The 25,228-nt window shown below is 44.3% G+C and overlaps 1 protein-coding gene across 3 annotated transcripts in view; it reads left to right on the top strand.

Annotated features, from left to right (window-relative positions):
* The window catches only part of PLS1 (plastin 1), a 165,105-nt gene that overhangs the window by 13,131 nt on the left and 126,746 nt on the right, over positions 1–25,228 (top strand). For 2 of the 3 annotated variants that reach the window (XM_068280783.1, XM_068280782.1), the window contains exon 2: positions 1,062–1,393. The gene's annotated coding sequence lies outside the window, so the exon portion shown is untranslated. Of the gene's footprint in view, positions 1–1,061; positions 1,394–23,314; positions 23,360–25,228 lie in introns of those variants that run through there. The other variant, XM_068280784.1, reaches the window with a different exon arrangement.

The raw sequence follows: 25,228 nt of genomic DNA, 5'->3' as shown, positions 1-25,228 counted from the left end.
TCCCATAGCAAGTGTTGCAGGGGACATTGATTTATATCACTTATGAGTATTGATGATTGAGGCTTCTTTTACACTGCAAATCACAATTCCGATATGAGATTTTCACTGCGTGGCAGCAACACAAGAAGAAGAAAAAAAGACCGCATGCAGGACTTTTTTTAATTGCATTAAAAATCGCAATCACATGTAAAATCCCATCAAAATTGTAATCACATGTAGTGTAAAAGAGCCCTCAGGATGATTCAGTTATGTCATTCTGTAGTCACAGCATTTCTTGTGGTCTCAGAAAGCTCAATGAAATTTAGTCTTATTTAAACTTTACACAGAATTTCAAATACAATATAATCACACATTTTCTGGATGAACGAGCAGCAGGATCTGTAAAAATCACAAAGCTGGAGATAATCCTCAAATGGCCATTCCACACAAAATATCATAATTTGTTTAGCATTTTTGTGACCTGAGTCAGCTGCCTTCTTTGTATATTCTTTGGGTGCTTCGGAGGTGAGGACCATATTTCCTGAATGTTTTCCTCAAAGCTTTATTCGTCTTGCTGAAACAATGCTGTGTTCACACCCCCCTGTTACCTTTCCTATTATGCGAAAGACAAATCTAGCAGGGAGAGCAGGTCCCACCTGTTATTGTTGTGGCAGGTGGGCAGACCTGGCATCTCAGGTGTACAAATCTCCTCACCGAAGTCCCACAGAGGATTAACTAATGGCTGATTGGGAATTCAGCTTCTGCCATCTGACAGAGCTGTAGCATCAATTTTGAGAGTGCTGGCCCTTTAAAGATGTAAATTGCTGTCCTTTTAAAGATGCTGTAGCAACTTCATAGCTTAGGAGCCTGGAGTCAATCTAACTGTGTGTTTTGCTTCTATATGTATTTTCCAGAATGTAATTATCCACGTATATTATCTTTATCATGCTTATTACACCTTATTCATTTGTAATGATTGTATATGCCCATTTTGTAAATATCTGTAAATGTACAGCTGATAATCTAAACTGCTATGTATTACATATTAGTATCATTGCAAATAACCATTTTATTTCTGTTAGCATTCTAGACTACAGCTCAGCCTGCTCTGAGAGGTGTACAACCCCTCCACAGCGTCTGCACATCACCATGGCAGCTAGTACATTTAAAGAACGTCAGTGGAACCTGATCCTTGGTAACTGCCAATCATGTGAAACCGTGCTTGACAAGCTCCACCTGTCTGTTCCATTCCTGTCCTATGATTGGGCTGTAAGGATGCCCCTCAGGTAGCAGGTAGCTTGCTGAATGCAGGTACTGTAGAAACAGATACACGAGACTGAGAAGCTGCAGATCTAACATCTCATCATCATTATCACTGCTAGAAATCCTCATGAGGAATTTTCAGGACAAAAAGGTCAGTGTGCTAAACTTTGCTGTGTGCATCTAATATAATAATAAATACACAGGTGTCTGCAGAGCTGGCCACTAATGGATGCATAATGTCAATTATTGATGTACTAAAGGCCATCCCTTTCGGCTGCACTGAAAGATTGTGGAAATAGATAAGACACACACAGACTATGGTATGCCGTTAGAAATGCAATATGAGCGGTGCAGAAATATGCTATCAGAAAGGACACAGTGCAGCAATCATGTACAAAGGGCTAGTTCTTTACATGTCGTCTTCATAGGCGTAATTCCAAGGCAACACCTTCAGAAAATGGTGCAAGAATTCAATAGTTTCATCTTTCTCAGAACTGTCCCAGTACTTTGGAAATACAGTAGAATCTTGTTATAGTAAACTCTGATACAGTAAACCTCTGGATATAGTAAACTCAGTCCTCAGGTCCCAGCAAATGTGTCCATATAATAAATATGCAATGTACGGTCAATTCTGATATAGTAAACTACTTTTCCTGGTCCCTTGGAGTTTACTATGAAGGGATTCTACTCTACAGTACTGTATTGTTTATAGTATTTCTCTGTGGACCTGTGGGAGTTAAGCAGCTGTAATGGTAAGTGCAGGGACATACATGGCTTTCAGGAACTGTCCCTGGTGTCCGTTTTGTCCTGACAATGCTGCATTCCTGGAAATTTCCCTGTTTAAATAATGTAAGTGAAAGTCTAGTCAACACTTTCTAAGTTATGCACATTTATGAACAGGAATGAAGTAGAAAGTTTTCAGTAAGGATGATACATTTATCTGCTAAATTAGTTTCCACTTTAATAACCTCTCCCATCCTGTGTATTGGACCTGTAGCACAACTCCTATACTACACATTTGGACATCATTATATTGAAAGCTTGCACCTTTCATCAACTGAATTAACCATTACAGCGGACCTGAACTCAGAACTTCCTCTCTGCTCAGAAAGATTAGCAACAGCATAATAACCTTTAAAGAAAAACATTTCTTTGTTTCAGCTTACAGAACTCCTGCAATACATCTGCAGTGTGTCTACTTCCTGCTTTAAAGGAAGCAGCCATATTGTTAGCATCCTGTGTTTACAAATTAGCAGTGCTGCAGTGGCAGAGGAGATTCCTGAGCTGACACAGCTGTAGAGATCAAATTACAGTGGTGATTAGTCACAGATGAGGGGGAATTAGCCAGGCGAAACACTCTAAATACATACAGGGTGAATTTCTCTCTGTTTTCCTTCTGTCCTGTGCAAGAGTTCAGGTCCAGTTTATGGGCTATTTCACACTATGTCCATTGCAATGCCTTGCAGCGGACAATATCATCCCAATGCAACATGATGCACTAATATTCTTTTCACATTAAGCCTGGTGTGGCGGGTTCCAATGCAGTAACGCACAGCATGCCGTGCATTAACCAAGCATCACATGTGTTTACAATGGCATAGAAGCATACTTTCACTGAACTGTATAATTCACTGTATAGTCGCGCTACACATGTGTGTACGAGTGGTGTCACTTTTCAGCACCATTGCGCAACAATGGTAACAAAACGTGCACAGTGCAAAAGGATTCTTTAATAGTATCTTAAACCACTTAAGGACCAGGGGATTTTGCAATGATCGGTGCTGCGTGGGCTCTACAACCCGCAGCACCGATCAGGAATGTGGCAGGGCGATCAGACTTCCCCCCCCCCCCCTTTTTTCCCCACTAGGGGGATGTCCTGCAGGGGGGGTCTGATCGCCGCCGGCTACTATTGATTTGCGGGGGGGGGGCTCCTCAAAGCCCCCCTCCGCAGCGTTTTCTGGGCTCCCTCTGCTCACCTCCCTCTCCCTAGTCCTCTGTGCGGCGCAGGACGGATATCCGTCCTGCGCCTGATAGGATAGGCTTCTGCCTATCAGATGCCGGCGATCCCCGGCCAATCAGAGGCCGGGGATCGCCGATCTACGTCACGGCGCTGCTGCGCAGCAGCGCCGTGTGATGTAAACAGCTGGGATTCCTTCCCCGCATGTTTGCATTATGCGTGCGTGCCGCGATCAGCGGCTCGCACACAGTTCACGGAGGCAGTCTCCGTGAACTGGCATGGAAAGGCCGTTTCCATGCTATACCACTAACGACCCGCCGACGCCTATGGGCGTTAGGCGGTCGTTAAGTGGATTTTATTAACTGATGGCTAATATAGTACAATACTCTACTGGATAGAAACTGGAAGGGTCTGAACGGTTCTGGGTTTTCATGGCTGTCTGTGACCCTGTTATGGAGAGTTTCTTCACACTGATCCTGTGACATGAGACACTGGTAGGGAAAGTGAGAACCATGTCACATGAGCCACGTAACTGCAGAGACAAACCGACTGCTATCTATTGCTTATTCCCAGTGGTTTTCTGTAGCCAGTGCTTTTCACAGGAAGTGATAGTTGGCTACATGCTCAGCTTGACAATGCTGGATAGAGACATTTGTACGTTGCTTGTAAGACCCAGTTTTTCTGCCATTATGGTGGAGTTCTGCAAGATGTGCAAATAAAGTGTGTATGTATTTTCCAGGCGTTTAGGCTCTTGTGATTTCTGGTATCGCCAAGTCTCGTGATTGTAAATGCGATTACTGAAGTGGTCACAATTTGCATCTGCAGTCACTCAGGACCACTCCAAAAATGCTGCGGGCAGCCATTTGCGATTGCTCCACGATCGCAACACTGCAGTGGAACCTCCCCCATAGTGTTCCACTGTTACTGCGCTTTGCCAATGATCAGCAAGCGCTGCTAGTGGGCCCAATCACTTATCTACTTTTTTTTCAAAAGTGAGCAACAGAAAGTTTGTGATATTTATATTCCATAGGCAGTGTTGGCCTTTTCACACGATCACATAAAATGTATGTGTATCTACAAGTATCTAACTTATTTCATTGGGTCTGAAAGCTGTTTCTAGATGTTTACTAGAGCCTGGTAAACATGATGGTTGCTTTTCTGTATTGCTACATTCATATGAATCTTCACTTCACACAAACGTTTAAAGCAAACCTGTGAGATTTGTCATCCCGCAATTTAGATACTTCTCTCCGAAGGGGAAAGCTACTAGGTCCTACAGAGGCTTCCTCCATCCTCCTCCATAAAGGCCGTTCCAGAACTGAGACCCCTGTAGATCGTGGGCATGCAGAAGCACTTCAGTGGAAAAGCAAAGTCTGATTGGGTCTGTGCTACTGCGCAGGTGGGTCACGCATGCGCAATAGTACAGACACGATCAAGCTCGGCTTTGTCTGCCAAAGCCTGAGTGGTTTCTGTGCTACATCTCATACTCGGGGGAGGAGGATGGGAAAGGGTGCTCCAGAGGCTTCCCTCTCTTAAGGTGCTTATTTGGGGCACTTTTTCCCTACAGTTATCCTTAAGGGTGCATTCATACAATTTGCTGCATTCATACAATTTGCTGCATGTGAGTGCACTGTCTATACAATTGTATGAGCATGTTCACATCTCTGCATTGTAGAAGACCACATTATCTAAACACGCTTTACACAGTGCATTTCTGAATAACGTGTGCAATAATGTGCATGTTACATAGCAATTTTATATACAGTACTATGAAACGTGTTATAATAAACCATGGTGCTCCCCCTAGTGTGAAAGAGGCCTTAATGCTTTCAGAGGCTAAGCATCAGACACATGTAAGATGTCTTTCCTCCAAGACGATCTTCTGTGATCGTTTCAGATGACTGTATAGTAAAGCTAATTGTACTGACATGCTGCTTGACTGTCATTGCTATGGAGAAGGGATGGAGAAGACAAGCAGCAGGCACTGCAATAAAAGTCAGCTGATTATTGTGCAGCTTCATGTATTGCTGAAGAGTAAGGAACTGATATTGGGGAACACCTGTGCACATGCTTGTCTGATCCTGATCTGTCATTCCACAAAATCAAAATCTACTCAATCTATGTAGACAAGCTCAGAAACTCAACTCGCCTCACCTTTTTACCTGTACTTTGACTTCAGCAATATATGTTTCCAGGCAGAAATTAAATGTCTGTTTGGAAGAAGGCCTTGCAAAGTTTAATATTACTGTATTACAGTTTTTTTTGAACTCACCTGAACTGAGAGGGATATGGTGGCTCCCATATTTATTTCCTTTTTAAACAATACCAGTTGCCTGGCAGTCCTGCTGATCTACTTGGCTGCAGTAGTGTCTGAATCACACACCTGAACCAAGCATCCAGCTAATCCAGTCAGACTTTAGTCAAAACACCTGATCTTCTGCATGCTTGTTCAGGGTCTATGGCTAAAAGTATTAGAAACAGAGGCTCAGCAGGACAGCCAGGCAATCTGCATTATTTAAATGGAAATAAATATGTCAGCCTCCTATCCTTTTCAGTTCAGGTGCCCTTCAATAGACAAAGTGTATTAGGGGTTTCTTGGCACCCTCTAGGGAAAAGGCACAGGAGACAAAAATGGGAGCCCAGTAGTGCAATATGTCAGATGTTATTGTGGCAAGTATATAAGGAAAATGCTACTCACAAAGGAGGATTGCAAGGAGCAACAGACCACAGAAAGCAGGTGGAGACCATTAACCCAACTCGACTCGGGGTGGTCCTGGCCAGGACCCAGGTGTGGTTGCTCTCTTGAAGAAAAAAGGTGGCAGATGTCCACTGTGGTAGAAACCACAGGTGTTCTGTCACCACCCCTCAAACAGGATGTGGGTGGGGATATACTAAGCACAATAGGGAGAAGAGGCGCCCTGGTTGAATAAAAGCATCTAGAAACAGCTTAAAAAACGAAAAGGTAACGAGGTATCTTACCTAAATGATGAAATCTTTGTCATTTTACAAAAGATTTTTTATTTAGCACAGGCGACGCATTTCGCGTTGGCCCAAGGAAGTGGGCTCAGACCCACGAAACACGTTGCCTGTGCTAAATAAAAAATCTTTTGTAAAATGACAAAGTTTTCGTCATTTAGGTAAGATACCTGGTTACTTTTTCGTTTTTAAGCTGTTTTTAGATGCTTTTATTCAATCAGGGCGCCTTTTCTCCCTATTGTGGTTCAATAGACAAAGTCAGCAAACATTCTGTAGCCTTATTTGCAATCCTCTGAAAAGTACGTCACCTTGTAAAAACCTAAATTCTGGTACACACCATGCAATTTTCACTTCAGATCCTATTTGAACGTGTGATTATATCGATATTCAGATCTGACATCAGTTAGATGTAGAAGAAAGTTAGCATACGCATCCTTTAGATTGTAAGCTCGCAAGGGCAGGGCTCTCACCCTTTTGTGTCATGGAATGTTATTAATTCAATTGCTTGCACACTGTTAGAAATTTATACATTTTTAGTCATCATGTTAAATCAAGTTGTAATCAGCAGTGCTGTATCTTGTATCAGTGTTCATATTTCATGTATATCATTGTCTGTATCATTATGTATCCCTTGTTTGTTTTCTTACATTGTACAGCGCCACGGAATATGTTGGCGCTTTATAAATAAAAATAATAATAATAATAATAATACACATGTATGATTTTTGATAACTCTTTCGATTAGATATCAATCAAAAATAAATCGAAAGGACATACTGTAATGACTCGAGTATAAGTCTAGAAATTTAGGTCAGATTCACTGTATAAAAGTATATGGGTCAACTTATGCACAAGTCACTGGCAACACTGAGCACACTGAGTAATGGGTGTACTAATAGTGACATTCGCATTTGCAGCAATTTACCCAGAGGTAAGTGACACTTTGTGGAAAGGAAATGCCAAGAAAGCACAGGTCTGAAAGTCCTGGCCACAACAATGAACAAGGAAAGGGGCAGGGGGGAAATAGTGGGCTGCATAAAAGGGAGTGAATAACTGCAGCACTTGGGGACCTGGAGGAGGTATTGGCTGCACATAAGGGCAGGAGGGGTTGGTTGCAATACTGTATGCAGTTCATTTATTAACCCCTCCAGAGCCCCAAGTGCAGCCATTAACTTTGCTGGATAGACTTATACTTGAGTCAATAAAAAAAAAATTCCAGCTTAAGAGGGTTGAATATTGGAGTCGACTTATACACGAGGTCGACTTGTATTTGAGTATATACAGTACACAAGGAAGGATAGCCAATATTTACATTGATATTTTCCTGCATGTCCGATTTGCTTCTGATCAAGAAACAGATCAATTTTGAACTTGGGATTGGTAATTGCAATGTATATTTTTTGAATAAGCTGATCATTTTCTTAATCGAATTTAGGATCTGGAATAAAAACTGCATGGTGTGTAGCAGCCTTTAAGCTTCACAGTGACGTTTTCAGAGGTAAATGTATATAAATCACTCTGCCCTGTGCGGGTGCTCATAGATTTGACAGGGCAGTAAGGGCCCATTACCACTAGCTGCAATCCGCTTTAAAAAGTGAATCGCAGTTTTTTTGCCGATCACAAGAGCACCGCGATTTACATGTAAATCGAGGTGATCTTTTCCCACTAGTGTGCAATTCAGCAATGCATATGTTATGTGAGTTAAGACAGGTTCCCGTTTTTAAAGTCTATATGAGATATGTTCTATGCATCTGATTATTTAGCATGTTTGCAAATAAAAACCTACTTTCCTCTCACAGCTAAAGTCCAAAACAGATACTGAATAATGTTTAGTGACCATTTGCAGTTATAATTTTAGGAATGATTACTGTACAGACACACTGCAGAGGATTTGCAGAAGGTATAAAACACTATCAGTCATTTCTATTTGTCATTCAGTGATCAGCATACTTACACTGTAGGTACCTGTATTGGTGCTAGATGTCCACCCATGGCAATCACAAGCTGTTATGTAGAATTACTAAAGTCTAGCTTTTTAACATAGCTTTAGTTTTTTTTATCTTAATTTTATGTCCATGAATTCTGAAGAATTTTCTTCTTGGCAGAGCTGCCCTTGCATCTCATGTGCTCTGCCTGCCCAGAATCCACATCATCAGGCAGTTTGGCAAGCCTACAGCAAGGTGCTGCAGCAAACCGTATAGGGTGACAGTGACATTCTGATGAGATGTATGGAGCACCACAGAGGCAGCGAAAGTGAAATCCCAGCTTCAGTGAGACTGATTGGCCTGTGCACGGGAGCTGGAGAATAGACACCTCTATAGGAGGGTAAATAATAACTATAATAATAACTATAAAATACGCACCTATTGCACCTTTGTATTTGTTAACACAATTAACCACTTCACAACAGAGGGGTTTTACCCCTGAAACACCAGTGCGATTTTTACCTTTCAGCGCTGCTTCCATTCCTTTATTTCTGTAATATGATTGGTTATTGGGGACTGGGGTCCCCATAATCAATCATTAGACTGCAGAGCCGGGGTGTGTATGCGCGGGGGCGCGCGATTGCGCGCTGCACGTTTGTTTATTGTACATTGTTATGAATGAAGACTGCTTCTGTTTGAAGCAGTCTTCATTCTATTCGCAATCAGCGAGTCTAATTGGATATAGGAACGCTTGTTCCTAACGTCCAATTAGTCACCTGCTGTGCGGGCTGGCTGGAGTGTGCGCGCGAGTTCCCCGCCCACTCCCAGCCAGTAAACAAACAAGTGCGCCTTTCTCCGTCCCTGGGGGCGAAGCGGTGCGCAGAGGGACGGAGAAATTTAGCACTGGGGGGGACTGGGTAAAGTGGTTAAAAGACAACTGTAACAAGAGGGATATGGAGGCTGCCATATTTATTTCCTTTTCAGAAATACCAGTTTCCTGGCTATTCTGGTGTGGTGATGGCTGGAAGGTGTAATGGTTAAGGGCTCTGCCTCTGACACAGGAGACCGGGGTTCGAATCTCTGATCTGCCTCTTCAGTAAGCCAGAACCTATCCAGTAGGAGACCTTAGGCAAGTCTCCCTAACACTGCTACTGCCTATAGAGTGCGTCTTGACTCTGGTGCTTTGAGTCCACCAGGAGAAAAGCGTGATATACCGTATATTCCGGCGTATAACACGACTGGGCGTATAAGACGACCCCCCAACTTTTCCAGTTAAAATACAGAGTTTGGGATATACTTGCCGTATAAGACTACCCCTCTTCCAACGCACACCAAATAAAAAAAGAAATAAATAAGAAAAGTCACAAACTGGTTGTGACTGTATGTGGTACCCAGTATATAACAGTATATAGGTGCTTGACTGGTGGGATTGGTCAACTCTCCCTCTCCCTAAGTAGATTGGTCAGCTCTCCGGCCCGGTGCACACCAGAGGAGTTTTTCTGAGCGTTTTGAGTTTTTAAATCTGCCGCTAATGTTATCCTATGTGTCTATGCACACTGGAGCAATGAGGTTTTGTAAAAACTCCATAGCATTACATTGGGAAGAGCTTTTGAAACCTCTAAAAGCTCTTCCCAATGTAATGCTATGGTTTTTTTTTACAAAACCTTATTACTCCAGTGTGCACAGACACATAGGATAACATTAGCAGCAGATTTAAAAACTCAAAACGCTCAGAAAAACTCCTCTGGTGTGCACCAGGCCTCCCTGTTTATATCAGAGCGGTATGGAAGAATAGATCACACTGTGCCCATAAAACATTCCTCTTTCCTCACCCTTCTGGCCCGCCCTTGTATCCTATTTACCTCCTTCTCTGCCTCTCAGGTCTCGCACATGTGCGCCTGCGCCACTTCACTACAGTCCTCAGCAGCGAGATTTAAGAGGCGGTAACAGGATAGAGCTTATACGCCAGGCATCAATGACACCCGGCGTATAAGACGACCCCTGACTTTTCAGAAGCTTTTCAAGGGTTAAAAAGTAGTCTTATACGCCAGAATATACAGTAAATGTTCTGTGTCTTATTCTGTCTCTAATGCTTTTATCCATAGACCCTGAACAAGCATGCAGCAGATCAGGTGTTTCTGACATTATGGTCAGATCTGACAAGATTAGCTGCATGCTTGTTTCTGGTGTTATTCAAACACTACTGCAGCCAAATAGATCACCAGGGCTGCAAGGCAACTAGTATTGTTTGCCAGGAAATAAATATGGCAGCCTCCATATACTGCTCACTTCAGTTGTCTTTTAAAGAGACCCTATAGTGACATACAGTAGAATGCAGTAAATTATTCAGGATACCCACTTTTACGGTAATGCATAGGGATTCGCATGTGTTATCCGTTTTTTTGTTGTTGTTGTTTTCAGCATGCTGTCTGATCCCCCTCCCCCTGCATGCAAATGGGACAGGAGTCCTATTACAGGCAAGTAGCCTCTGTGTGATGTGAGACTGCAATACAGGTAAGCGCTCTGCTCCATCTCAGGCTATTCTCAATTTCTCTCCACTCCTCCTCTCTCTGGGCTAGTGCACGCCAAAATCACAATAGCAATCGCTAGCAATTTGTCAGTGCGATTTTATTAAACGATTTTCAGAGCGATTTTTTTTTTTTTTTTTTTTTTTTTTTTTTTTTTTTTTTTTTATGAATTGCTCCAAAAAATGCTACATGCAGTGTGTTTGTGAATCTGAAAAAATCACAACGCTGCTGTGAGAACACCCTCATAGGGTAACATTAGCCAAGTGCTTTCCAAATCACTGTCGATTTGAAAAACGCTCAGAAGCCCTCTTGGTGTGCACCAGCCCTCCCTCATTCACCTTTGTTTCCCTCTTCCCCTAGTGCTGTGTGTCTGTGTCTTCTTGCCATACAGGAAAGCTAAATAAAAGTGCAATCCTGGTGATTTTTTGAAGATGTCTGAATAGTTGACTGAATAGCGTGTTGGAACATAGCATACGTAGCTTTGTGGGACATTTTTGGCCGACACTCTTAATTTCTTTACTGATTGATTCTGCTGGTATGTCTCTGTTCTGGTCCAAGGGGATGTCCACCAACAAATCTCTGCAGAGGGGCCTGATGTAGTTACACCCCTACCTAGCTGCCTTGTAATAATTCACCTGTCCCTGCAGCAGCTCCATCCCGTGCTCCCTCTTCAGCCACACTGCCTGTCTCTATGACCCTGTGCATGTTATTTACATGTAACATGTGCCGGATGGAGGTGACACGGGCAGCAGGGCTGAAGGCAAAGCACAGGATGGAGCAGCTGATACAGGTGAGTTATTACAAGGCAGCCGAGCTACACAATGTGCGGGGGCCATGGGAGAAGTCTATGCGAGACCATGAGGGGCAGCAGTCGGTTCGGGGGCTGTTTTCCCTGGGGGGGTGGGGAATATAGGGGGGCCCCAAGTTACTTTTGCCCCAGGGCCCCTGTGTGGCTTAAACTGGCCCTGACACCACCCACAGTGTGTCATGAGCAAGGTCCTGGAGGTTTGCTGTCTGTGAACCTCGTTGCATTGTAGAAAATAACGGCTTTTTCCAACTGCCAAGCAATCAAGATCTTCCTTTGTGCATAGAACTCTCGGTAACGAACATTCCACACAGACCACCTGGCAGAACTAACTATGTCACCACCAGTGATAAATTTAATGATGTAAATTAGGGAAAGGGAAGATTTTGCAATGCGCAAACACTGACTAAATAATCTGTAAATTAATATTGTAAACAATAAGCAATTTTATTAGTTATGTTATTTTCACTAGAGTTCCTCTTTAAAGTATATTCACTCAATTAACCATACTACTACATAGACTTGGTAAGATTGTATCATTTATGTGGTTTATAGGTGAGTTTTCTCTCTGAATCTAGGCATATATGTTCATGTGTGTCCTTTTTCATTGGGGACAGCCCAGACATTTTCCAATTTACTTTAAATGCTGAATGCTTCCCAAATGTTGCTATTATTTTTAGAAGTTCTGATAATAAGTTCACATCCAGTGTTGGTGAAAATGCACTCCATGTCCTTTCCTTTCATCTGCTGATCCTAAAGGCAGTTGTAGCAGGACAGGTGTATGAATGGGTGATGTCTGACCTGTGGTAAACTTTACATGTACTGCAGACTTCACTTCATTCAAATAACATTTCAGTGGTATCATATTTCTTTAAAGGGAACCTGAGGTGGAAGAAATGCATATAAATATTTACCATAAATATGGCATCCAATATACTATTATTATTACAGTATTCTTTCCTTGTTATAGGAAACTCTGATATAATACACCCCTTGCTATAGTAAACTCTGTCCCCAGCTCCCATCAATTACACCTGCATAAATATACAATAAATGACTAATTCTGATATAGTAAACTTCCAATAATGTAAACTACTTGGCCAGGTCCCTTGGAGTTTACTATAAAGGGATTCCACTGTATTATTATTTAGTATTTATATAGCGCCGACATCTATCACAGCACTGTGCAGAGTATATTGCCTTTTCACTAAATGTCTCTCAGAGGAGCTCACATATCTATTGTCGTCTAGGGCCAATTTTAGGGGAAGCCAATTAACTTATTTGTATGTTTTTGGGATGTGGGAGGGAAACCAGAGTGCCCGGAGGAAACCCACACAGACAAGGGGAGAACCTACAAATTCCTTGCAAATGTTGACCTGGCTGGGATTCAGGCTAGGGAACCCAGTGCTGCAAGACAAGAGTGCTAATCACTAATCCACAGTGCTGCCCACTCCATATCACTCAGGTTCCCTTTCAGTGCAAAAATGCCAAAATACAACCCTTTTATCATCTTTTTCAATATTTTCTAGTGTGTTAAATAAAGAAAATAGCTAGGCAGGAAGATCTCTGACTTTTATTTTTGATAAGACTTCATATGTATTGATTTGTGGTGAGAGACCGCAGAGCTGGCCAGTATTTGTCTCAGCTTGAGCTTGCTCTATTTTGAGATCCCAATGGTATGGACCCCATCCCAATCTCTTTCTACATTTGCCTCTGCTTTTCTGGTCCTATATAATGTAGAGTACGGTATATCTATGATAAAATAATGAGCTAGGTCCCTTTTTCTGCAAACCCCAAATCACTGTCTTATGCCTTGTACACATTATTTATAAATTATTTACGACAGGTCCGATCTAATTTCCGGTAGTTTTCTGATTGATTTTCACTTCTATACAAAATCAGTCAGAAAAATGTAATCGAAATCAGAACGAACCGGTTGGAAATAATCGTTCCTATCCATTTATCTGATGAGGAATTGCATGTTGTTTACAACCTCCATCACTAGATGGCCAACTGTGAAAGTTTGGGGAATATGGCTTTATTACTGTGAGAATGGCAGCCTTTTACATTTTTTCCATTGACATAAATGGGTGAAATCAAATTGGCTGTTTGTGGTTCCTCCCGAGTGTGCAGGGGGGTGTGAGCTCCCCAGAACATATCTTCCCAGATAGTAAGGAATCTGTATACCAAGTTTAGTTGAAATTGGGCAAGTCAGTTTCGAGTGATGCAGGCACATACACACACATACACACACATACACACACATATACACATACACACACATATACACACACATACACACACATACATACACACACACACATACACATACACACACACACATATACACACACATACACACACATACGTCCGTGTAAATATATATATATATATATATTAATTCTAATAGTAAGCTCTTACTAATGAGTTGCTGGTGCCGGAATAAAGGTGTGTTGCCGAGAGAAACATATAGTTTCTTAACCTCCTTGGCGGTAACCTCGTGTGTGACACGGGGTAAGCCGCCGGAGGGTGCCGCTCAGGCCCTGCTGGGCCGATTTACGTATTTTTTTTTTTTGCTGGACGCAGCTAGCACTTTGCTAGCTGCGCCAGCACCCCGATCGCCGCCGCCGCGCGCCCGATCGCCACTATCCGGTGCGGCGCGCGCCCCCCCCCCCCCCAGACCCCGAGCGCTGCCTGGCCAATCAGTGCCAGGCAGCGCCGAGGGGTGGATCGGGTCTCCCAATGACGTCCCGACGTCGCTGACGTCGGTGACGTCATCCCGCCCCGTCGCCATGGCGACGGGGGAAGCTCTCCAGGAAATCCCGTTCTTTGAACGGGATTTCCTGATCGGTGATCGCCGAAGGCGATCGAAGCGGGTGGGGGGATGCCGCTGAGCAGCGGCTATCATGTAGCGAGCCCTCGGCTCGCTACATGATTAAAAAAAAAAAATTTAAAAAAAAACTGCTGCGCTTCCCCCTGGCGGTATTTTTCATACCGCCAAGGGGGTTAAAGCTCCTTTTCTGGACAGCTTTAAAGTGGACCTGAACTCTTGCACAGAACTGAATAAATACATAGAGGAATGCACCCTGTATGTATTAAGAGGGTTTAGACTGCTTAATTCCCCCTCATTTGTGTCTAATCACAAGTTGTAATCTGATCTCTCCCCTGTGTCACATGACTGCCTATGACAGAGATGGAAGATACGCCCATTTGAAAGCACAGGAGGTTAACAATATGTCTGTTTCCATAAATCAGGAAGTAGAAACAGTGAAGATTTTATTTAGGATTTGTATCAGCTGTGACAAAGCAATGCTTTTTGTTTAAAGGTTATTATGCTGTTGTGTATGTTTTAGAGCGGAGAGGACGTTCTTGTCACAGGAGGCCCTAGTGGTCAGACCGCAAATGGCCTTCCAAACGGTGCCAGCGCACGGATCGCGCGAATTCTGGTCGCAGTCAATGCGCAGGAACCGCTGGGGAATTTGCCGCAGACAAACCAGAAGGGAGCCTGTGAGATGCGGTAATTACAACTTACACACGATTCCAGGGTATAACTGCCACCACCACTGATATGGGCCAGTGGACCCGACTGCCTGACTGATCCTGCGAATAAAAACGGTTAAAACACGCTGTATTCTGTCTAGCCAACAACAAACAATAGTAGCGTCTCTTCAGAGACCTGGGATCGGTTCTGTGTGTGCTGAATAATAGGGTAACTAGAACAACAACTGACGATAGCGTCGGTTTATTGAAAGCAATATAAATAATTAATATATACAGACAATTATTAAAATCAACAATTATTAAAACAGTAATAGCCAGTATGAAAAATAAAAGAAGGGAGAAAAAATACTTAGTTCCTGGAAAGATGTCCCTTAGTGGGAAAACTTGTAGAGTTCCTTTTGTTCAGTTCAGCAAAGTTTAAAATCCAAGCAATAGGGAAGATGTCCTTTGTTCAGTTTCAGCAAAGATGGCAGATCAAGATGGCCACTAGCGATGTGGCTGGCAATGTGCTTTCAGGAAGTTGGAATTTGGAGGACTCCCTAGCCCGGGCAGCTCATGTACTTTTAATGGAGCTGCTTTCAGAGGCGGGCTTCCAGAGTCTGCCCCCGGGCCGGACTATGGTAATCACATCTGGGCAGGGGCTTCCACAAGCCCCATAACTCTGACATTTCTCTAGACCGACCTACGCGGCCGGCACACAAATCATAATTACATATTCTCGATCCCCAGAACCTACCGATTAATATGATACCTTGGATGCAGGTGTTAGGGCGTATGGTTACCGAGGGGTCCATAACTGCTTAACCGAATGGGCCATCACAATGAATTTCATATCAGCACGATGGCCAGATTTCACCGAATAAGACTATATGAATTTCATAGCTGTGCGATATTCGGTTTTCGTATGCCGACAGGAAATCATACCACCCAGGCTTTTAGATTGGCCATTCATCGGTGCCAAGAAGTCTGGGGGGAACATAAGTTTGGAGTAGCCTCCTGCTGGGGAGGGAAGCCTTCTGTGAATAGAGTCCCCAGCTGGTGACTAGAGAGGTAATGAAAGATAAACATTCTAAGCTAATTAACACATCAAAAGACATCCTGCATCTATGTCCAGGTCAGAGGAGAAAAACTTGTACTTTTAAAAAACCAGGAATGTCAATTTCTGATTCCTGTAAGGACCCTTTTCCACCTGCAATCGCTAGCGTTCATGCTGAACGCTAGCGATTGCTGAATCGCAAAACCGGCGATTCCCCCGACGTTTGCGGCCGCGATTTTGCTATGCTATGCACTGCATAGCAAAATCGCGGCAATTATCGCTCCGCCGCGCGTTCGCGTTCCCGACAAAAGCGAATCGCGGTAGTGGAAATGACCTACCGCGATTCCTATGTTAAAAAGCAAACCGTAGCGATTGTAAAATCGCTAGCGGTTTGCGGTTTTGCGATTCAGCCAGCGCAAACGCGCTGGTGGAAAAGGGCCCTAATGGCTGCACAAATTTAGCCAGACAGCGATCAGAAATTGAACTGCGCGGCCCCTTCCCATTCGCCCGCGTTTCTCACGGCTGTTCCGTGACAGTTCTCAGTTCAGGTCTGCTTTAAGAAAAGGCTAAAAAGTCACCTCTTTTTCTGAGCCTTTGAGACTGCAGAACGCAGGATCACAGCACTTTGAGTCTCTAGTGAGGAAAGCGCTCTAAAAATACTATTATTTAACTTTTTTAGGCAATAGTGAAGTATACCTATGAGTTCTGTAAAAACATTTCAACTCAAAACCAAATCCACTTTGAAAATGTCTTCAAAACAAATGACTTAAATCTTATACATAGCAATGTTCCTGATGAGTTGGGAAGCTGTATTTTGTCTAATGAAGATTCACAACTGCATGTCTGTCCCACAGGTCATATGCAATAAATAACTTTGCTAAGATAAGATTAGGTTGGTTTCGGTCTGCATATTTCATGCAGTAATCAGATTCATAAAGCACTTTTATGGTATCTCTAATATACAGCTGAGCTAAGCAAACAGCGCAGGATTCAGTTGAATTGACATATTGGTCGCAGTTTTGCAGCATGTAGATCACATTCACAACTGAAATATTACTAGAAGGAAAAAGTAATGTTTTGGCACAGGTTGCTTTTATAGATGTTGCATCACAAGTAAAAGGAAATCTGCATGATACAGTATGTTGTAGAGCATATAAAATGTGGCAGGAATATCATTTTTAGTAGAAAAACTGTAGGAGGGTCAGATCACAAAATGTGTACTTTAAGTACCCAACTGATGCCACTCACCGGGGATCAGGAGCTGAACCCCTTGGGGAACATCGCTGGGACGGGCTGCATACGAGTGTCAGCTATGTTGCTGATGATGTACTTTGTTGCTTTGCAGGGGGTACTGCTACAGAAGGGAAAGGCTTAAAGTGAACCTATACTGAGAAATATATGTTTTTTTATTTTAGATAATACCAGTTACCTGACTGTCCTGCTGCTCCTGTGTCTCTCATACATTTAGCCACAGCCCCTGAACAAGCATGCAGATCAAGTGCTCTGGCTGAAGTCAGACTGGATTAGCTGCATGCTTGTTTCAGGTGTGTGATTCAGCCACTACTGCAGCCAAGGAGATCAGCAGGACTGCCAGGCAACTGGTATTGTTTAAAAGGAAACCTCCATATCCCTCTCAGTTTAGGTGCACTTTAAAGCTACTCTCTGTAATTGGTGCTCTTCTCCCTAGCAAAATGATATACCCTCCTTCCACTAAACCCTCCTTGCCCTCCATACTCGTGCATCAGGTCATCAGCTTTAGGGCTCGTTCCCACTGTTGCGACGCGATTTCGGCCGCATTCCGACGCTTGTAAAAACGCATGCGGATGCGTTTCCGCATGCGTTTTTACCCGCGATTTCGCATGCGAAAATTAACCATGACACTGCCAGGGCTAAATAAAATTGAAAAGGGTGCGAAATCGCACGCGAAATCGCGGGTAAAAACGCATGTAACAAACGCATGCGTTTTTACTATTAAATACATTAGCGGCGATTCGCACGGATTCCCGACGCAGGCGAAATCGTTGGCTCTTTTGTGCGTTTTTTTACCGCTGAAAAAAACGCACCTCAACAACGCTACAGTGGAAACAGGCCCATCCACTTGCATTACATGTGCGGATCTGCATGCGTTGGACGCATGCAGATTCGCGATAGTGGGAACGAGCCCTAAAAGGTCAATTGTAGACAGAGGTATATAGAGGCTGCTGTATTTATTTCCTTTTAAACTATATTAGTTGCCTAGCTACCCTGCTGGCCCATTTGGCTGCCGTAGTGTCTGAATCACACCAGAAACAAGCCTGATCTCTGCATGCTTGTTCAGGGTTTATAGCTAAAAAGTATTAGAGGCAGAAGATCAGCAGGCCAGGCAACTGGTATTAAGGAAATAAATAAATATGGCAGCCTCCATATCCCTCTCACTACAGTTGACCTTTAAGGGTCAGCTGACTACCTTCACAGTGGACTAATCAAGGTCAGTTTTATGCTTTATCCACCCTTAGGCCAGTTTTCTTGTTGCTTCCTATCCATGTGTGAGTACAGTGTACAGCTCTTTTAAACAGCATCTCTCCTCCTCCACATGATGCTCCCCCCCCCCCCCCTTACAGCATTACTTTTCCATTTGCAGGCTTCTCTTCCATGTTCAGCAACCCTTCTTCCATGTCCTCTCAACCCCTTGGGCAGCAGCCGCCCAAGCACCAGGCCTTCGTGGCCTTTTTAGAAATCTAGTCCTGGAACTGATCAATTCCTCTCTACATAAGCCTCTGAGCCTGTTGTCAGTGGCGGAGCAATAGGGGATGCAGAGGTTGCCATCCCACCAGGGCCCCTGGACCAGGGGGGCCCACTCCTTCATCCGTCTTATTATCTTTGCATTTGTACAACCGTTGGAGCAACTGTTTACATTCTCTGATTACACCTCTCTGACACTGCAGCTGCCCTTGCTAGGTTTTGGGGCTCCATATCAATAGAGTTCTTGGGGTCCCATGTAAATCTCGCACTGAGACCCCAATCTGTGGTTACCCATGTACAGCTACTGAATATACCTCTTTTCCTCTTTCATGACTGATGTACAGATCTGTGTAAATATATATTTTTCTACTGAAAAAAATATTTTTCTACTAAAAATAAATGTTACATTAATATTTAAATGAAAGCTGATGTGAGAATTTCACTCGGGGATACAAGCAGTTTGAAGAGCTGTTCCACTGAGCAGGTCAAACAGCTTTACCAGCGGACAGCATCGATGGGCAAAGTAGAAGAAAGGGGAGGCGATATAGGATATAGGATATAGGGGAGGCTCCAGAGGATCTTCCAACCCTAGTCCACGCCTTCATCACATCACGTCTGGACTACTGCAATGCCCTTTATGCTGGCCTCCCCAAAAAGGACCTGCGTCGCCTGCAATTAGTGCAGAATTCTGCTGCCAGATTGCTAACAAACCAGCCTCGCCACTGTCATATTACACCGATCCTTCGCTCACTGCACTGGCTACCAGTAGAATGGAGAATACTCTTCAAGATTGGACTGCTGACATTCAAATCCCTGCACAGTCTAGGCCCTGGATACATGAAGGACTTGCTGAAGCTGCACCACACCTCTCACAACCTCAGATCAGCAAGTTCTGTAAACTTGGTCACTCCCAGAGTGCACCTCAAAAAATCTGGAGATAGAGCCTTCTGCCATGCTGCCCCTACTCTCTGGAACTCCCTATCACACCCAGTAAAGACAGCACCATCCCTGGAGCTATTCAAATCCAGACTGAAAAGCCACCTGTTTAGCCTGGCATTTCCAGATTTATAAAATGTCTTCCTCTGTACCACGATGGTCTGAGCCATGCTTATGCGCTTTGAGTCCCACGGGAGAAAAGCGCTTTACAAATGTTATTTGTTGTTGTTGTTGTTATAGTATCCAGAGCCTTCCCTCTACTTAGGTAAGTATGAAACCTGAAGTGAATCTGTCGGGGTTCTGTTGATCCCATCACTGGTATCAAGGGGCGAGCAGCCAACGGGGTGCGCGGTCTAAACGAGCAAGGGTCTTCACCAGCGCACCCCGCAAGGGATGATGGGCCGTCACCCCTAGTGGGTTGCAGACTACTTTGCTGCCTGGTGCTACTTTGCTGCCCGTAGGACAACCGCACCAGTGACGGAAAGAACAGAGGGTACCTGATGGGATAACGGTATACTGGCAGAATGGACCATTGGGCAAGGACAGACTGGCAGGACAGGAAGGCCTAACCATAGGGATCCCAGGAAGGAACTGGCTGGCAGGGAAAAACCCAGGAAGCGAGCTGGCTGTATGGTTCCCATGAGGCAACAAGCAGGCGGGGAGAATCCTGAGTAAGGAGCTAACAGCTAGGAACCCAGGAGGAAACGGAGGAGACAGGCTGAGGGAAACCCAGGGAAGATACAAGTAACAGGAGAGCTTCAGAGGGAACTCACAGGCTGAAGGAATTCCCAGGGAAGCTGCAGGTAACTGGGAAGTGAGGCAGGAAGACTGACCGATAACATGGATGGATGGCAGACAGGAGTCTGTCTGGGAGTAAAGGGATCCAGGTAGGCTGCAGGTTGATCAATAGACTGGCTTAATTGCATGCTAACAGGCAGGCAGGTAAACAGGCAGGCAGGTTGGCAACAGGGAATAGCCAAAAGGGGATGACTTGAAGAGGGAGACCCTGGTAGGGAAAAGGTATAGCCAAAAGGGGAAATGACTGGGAGGGGGGAACGGTGACAGAACACCGTGGCTGCGACCAGGGATGCAATAGCATTGAGTGAGTGAGAGTGCTGGACTTCTATAGCCAGCCTCTCAATTAGTGACAGGTGCAGTACCGCCTTTGGTCACTGCATAAAAGGGGAGCGCACGCCTAGCAACAGAGGGAGAAACGCCAGCTCGAAGGAGGAAGACGGGCTAGCTTATCTGCGCCATGCGGGACGGAGGCAAGAGGAGCTGCGTGGGACCCGGTGGCGGAATGTAACAAGCGATCGTTACACTTCACCGCCAGGGGCGGACTGACCATTCAGGCACTTGGGCACGGACAGAGGGGCCGTGGTCGGGAAGGTCCACCAGAGTATCTGGAGCAGAAGGGGAGGCAGCCAGTTAAAGGGAGCAGTGTGCACAGCAGCAGGCCCTGGGGCCCCCCTTCCTGGCTCTCCCCTCTCTACCCCATTCCCTCACCTGAGGCTCCCATTCCTCGCTCTCCCCTCCGGAATTTGGCGGCTGACAGCCTGCGGGGACTTACCGCTGTTCTTCCAGCCGCAAGGGAGCTCTGCTCTGTGCACCACTAGTGTGGTCTACTCAAGACCAGACTAGCGGTGCACAGAGCAGAGCTCCCTCCCGCGGCTGGAAGAACTGCGGTAGGTCACCACCCGCTGTCAACCGCCAAATTCCGGAGGGGAGCGCGAGGAATGGGAGCCCCAGGTGAGGGAATGGGGTAGGGGAGACGTCCCCCCTTCCCTACTGCTGTGCACATCGCTCCCCTTCACTGCACTGCCTCCTTTCCTGGGGACACCTATAGACCTGGCTACATATACTGGGGACACCTATAGACCTGGCCGCATTTACTGGGAACACCTATACACCTGGCTATATATACTGGGGACACCTATAGACCTGAGACCTACAGACCTGCAACCGCTGCTGCCAGATTACGTTTATTTCAGGGGAACGACTGCCATATTATCTGTATTTTGGAGGAACTTCTGCTAAACTGCATGGATTTTTGGTGAAATGCTCTCAGATTACATGTATTTTGGGGGGAAACACTATGGCAGAGCTCAAACGTCCCCAGCCGACCTTTTACACCACTGTTAAGGTAATGTATATTTTGCCCCACCTATGACCATGACCACATTCTGTTGTGTGACCACACCCATTTTTCGGCGCAGGTTTTTTTTTATCAGTATAAAATATCTGTTGTTAGTAAATGATTATATCTTAGTCTGTAAAAAATAACGTTAAAGGCGGGCAACACTGGTACGGGGCCCCATAATCTCCTATTGCCCAGGGGCCCCATGAGTTGTCAGTCCACCCCTATCCGCCGCTATTGCAGGAGAGCCAGCGCAGGAACAAGGCAAGGGAAGCATGGCAATTGCGACAGAGTCTTTCACTTAAAGGGAACCTGAACTGAGTAAAATTATTTAAAATAAACAGATGATGTAGCTGCAAAGGAATATTACATACTAACCTCACCATCAGTTTCTCTCAGAGGCTCACCATTTTCTTCTTACAGTGATCCCTTCCAGTTCTGACAATATTTTGTCAGAACTGAAATATACCAGTTGCTGTCAGTTATTCGTCAGCTGATGTTAGTTACAATTGAATGTGCTAGGTAATGTCCATGTTTCCCTATGGCTCAAGTGGGAGATATTACAGTTTAACAGTGTGCTGACCAGGAAGCTGTTATGGAGTAATGGCCATTTTCAAAATGGAGGACAGAGAATTCCATTGATCGCAGTGGACAAACAGGACGCGGAAGAGGAGAGAGATTGATGAGACTGCACGGGAGGTTAGAATGATGTTTTTATGTTTATTTTGACTTTTAATTTTCAGCTCAGGTTCTCTTTAAGGTTTACTTTAAAGGGAGGGTCCAGTCAAAATAAAAAAACAAAATCCACTTACCTGGGGCTTCCTCCAGCCCCTGGAGCCATCCTGTGCCCTTGCCGCAGCTCCGGTGGCTCCCGGTGTCCTGTGCTGCAGAAGCCGACCTTGCCAGGTCGACTTCCTGGTCAGCTTGTTGTGCGTTACACCACGCAGGTGACGTGGTCTAGCCGACGTCATCAGGATTGTACTGCGCAGGCGCAGAACTACTGTGTCTGCACAGTACAGACCTCATCAAACAAGTGAACAGGGTCAGGAGGAATACACTGGTTTGCGAGTCATGTTGCATTTCACATGGACGCACAACTGCTTCTGACCCTTTCTGCTTGTTCAGCATTGAACAGTGGCAGATGTGAGTATTTGAGTTTTCCTAATAGGCTATGCTGAATTCAAACACCAATGCTAGCAGTAAGTGACTTGCTTCGGGCACCAACGTTTTCAGAAACAGCCCTGTACACAGGAGTGCATGATCCCTGGGCAGTGCGGTCTATTTATAAAGACAAAACCAAAATTGGAGCAGTTGCCTGAAGCAGTCAATCGCTATCTGTGATTCATTTAGCAGTTGAAGCCTGAGTGCTTAGATTGTTGAACTGCCCCATTTTTCTTTGCACTTGCCTTGCACTCTTTGCAGTTGTCTTGATTAATCACACTTGGCATTTGTCTACACCTTAAAGAATACATGAAGTTGTATTTGTTGGAATTAAAGTGGTATGAAACTCTGCATTTCTTCTTTTCTCAAAGATTATTTACAGCCTTTAAACCTACTATTAAAGAAAAACTTGGTAGCAGAACAGCATTCGAACAGTTAAGCACAGCACTTTCTTCTTCAGTGGAAAGCTTGTTGCTGAATCTGAAGAGGTGATAACATTATCTCTTGTTTACATACCTCAGCTACAATTAGTAAACATTAGCAGCAGTGCTGAATCTGAGCTGCACACATAGTAGAAGCATAGAGAGCTGAGAAGTGATCACTCGATTTTAATATATAAATACAGCAGCTATGCAATAAAATGCAATGGCAGCTTTCAGAGCAGATAAACTGTACTTTGGGCATTTGTAAATGAACAATATAACTTGTGCACAAAAGCAAATATGGTAATTGTATGGGTAATACATAGCAAAACACATTTTTATTGAACAACGTGTCTTATTCCACTTTAATGTTAATACATTTTATACTTGTAAAAAATACTTTTGCAAAGGCTGTCATTTATTTTATTGTCTGTAATATATCAGAAAGCATAATGGTCAAAGATCATAGTTCACTATACTGTTATCTTCGGAAATAAATTAGATAATGAGATCAGAGGTAAGGTGTGCATTGTCTTTTACTGCTTAGGTTCAGGATCTTCTTTTATCTGTGTTTACAATAATTCAGACAAAAATCATTTCTTTGCTCCAACTTTTTTTTTTTCTCTCTATGAAGCTCAGAAGCCCTTTAAAGATGTTCATGTAAATTGACTCACACTTTGCCAACATAATTTGGCAAAGCTCACCTTGGCACATTTGCAGGCTTCTAGGATGCTTGAGAGATTGATTTTATATTCATTTCTTGGCAGCATAATTGATGTACAGTATTTATGTGATTAGTTAGTTTTTTGATGACGTCAGACATCGCAGTCATAATTTTAGTTTCTCTCATTGATAATCTTGGACCTTTCAATTACACTGTACAATATATGATGATGTCTCTTCTATTGATAACTATGTATTATTAATTTTATTGTGCAATATCATTGTTATTCTAAGTTTGTTTTTTTTATAGCACTGACACATTTTTCACTCACTGGCTCTCAGCGAGGCTTGCTTACAATGTATTTGTGATGAACTCACCTGTCAGCGGTTCCAGCGCCAGCGGCTCAGACGGCGGAGCGCGGCCGCGAACTTCCTCCTCAGATTCTTCCGGCGGCATCCCCAGCACCCCTGCGGCGGTGATCAGGAGTGCACGCTCCTCCTCTGGCCCTGGGCGGGCGCTCGCGGCTTGGAGACGATCTTATACTCTCCGACGTCGGAGGAGTTAGTGTCAGCTGACACGCTGTCAGCTGACACTTTGATTGATTGATGTGGGTTGGGGCCGGCCCTGGGCTGTCTTTAGAGCATTTAAACTCCTGTCTCCAATTCACTCATTGACCATGATAGCAATCAGTACGCTGGTGCTGGGCATTCTGACCCTCTGTGATATTATTGCATGTTTATTAGTCTAGTTGCTCTTTTAGATATATATGCAGTGTTTGCGATATATATATATCTATCCTTTAGACTAGTGTTTGTTATTTTCCTGATATATTGTGTATGATTTTTTGCTACTCTTTGACCTCAACCCATTGTACCTCAGCCAGGGCCGGGCCGAGGCATAGGCTGGAGAGGCTCCAGTCTCAGGGTACAGTGTAGGAGGGGGCGCAGAATTCATTCAGCTGTAATTCCTAATTGTGTTTGAAGCAGAAAGAAATAAGAAAAGGGGATACATGGCAGTGACTGCAAGCCAGATAACTAGATATTAAGGTGTTGGGGAGGTTGTGGGCCCTGTGGCCCTCTTAGTCTAATAGCAATCATTGTTTGATGGCTCGGGTGGCAGGGATGGAGGGGCGCATTTTGGTGTCTCAGCCTTGGGTGCTGGAGGACCTTGTCCCGGCTCTGACCTCAGCCATCTGACCACTTGTGTACGACCCCAGC

The sequence above is a fragment of the Hyperolius riggenbachi genome, chromosome 4 (assembly GCF_040937935.1).
Source record: "Hyperolius riggenbachi isolate aHypRig1 chromosome 4, aHypRig1.pri, whole genome shotgun sequence".
Lineage (NCBI taxonomy): Eukaryota > Metazoa > Chordata > Amphibia > Anura > Hyperoliidae > Hyperolius > Hyperolius riggenbachi.
The sequence above is the reverse complement of the archived record's forward strand: the minus strand, read 5'-3'. Positions and strand labels throughout refer to the sequence as shown.